Source organism: Penaeus monodon, chromosome 27 (genome assembly GCF_015228065.2).
Source record: "Penaeus monodon isolate SGIC_2016 chromosome 27, NSTDA_Pmon_1, whole genome shotgun sequence".
In the NCBI taxonomy this organism is placed as follows: domain Eukaryota; kingdom Metazoa; phylum Arthropoda; class Malacostraca; order Decapoda; family Penaeidae; genus Penaeus; species Penaeus monodon.
Window position 1 is genome coordinate 16,575,618 of NC_051412.1, and position 299 is coordinate 16,575,916.

Consider the following 299-nt stretch of genomic DNA (forward strand, 5'->3'; position numbering starts at 1 on the left):
ACAACAAAGGATATTCTAACGAAATCAATAGAAAACAAAATAGCAGCTGGCTCCTACAGTATCAAATTTAAATCGCTTAAACAAAACAATGAATACGCCTTTGAGAGAAACGGCGCAACAGCTTTGAAACTCTGGAAACAAAAGCACAAGAAACAACAACATAAAGGAGGGAAAAGTCTATCAACCTTTTCGGAATATGGCGGGTCTGCTAACTGTTCCAGCCAAAAGTTTATTTAACATAATGGGTCCGTTTGCTCAGTGGAATGAGCTAGGCTTTTTGGTCAACTACACTAGCTTAT

General features: G+C 38.1%; 1 protein-coding gene across 1 annotated transcript in view; it reads right to left on the reverse strand.

The window, feature by feature from the left end:
- LOC119590634 overlaps positions 1-299 on the reverse strand; it is a gene marked incomplete at its 5' end in the record, with an annotated part of 133,180 nt that overhangs the window by 102,586 nt on the left and 30,295 nt on the right.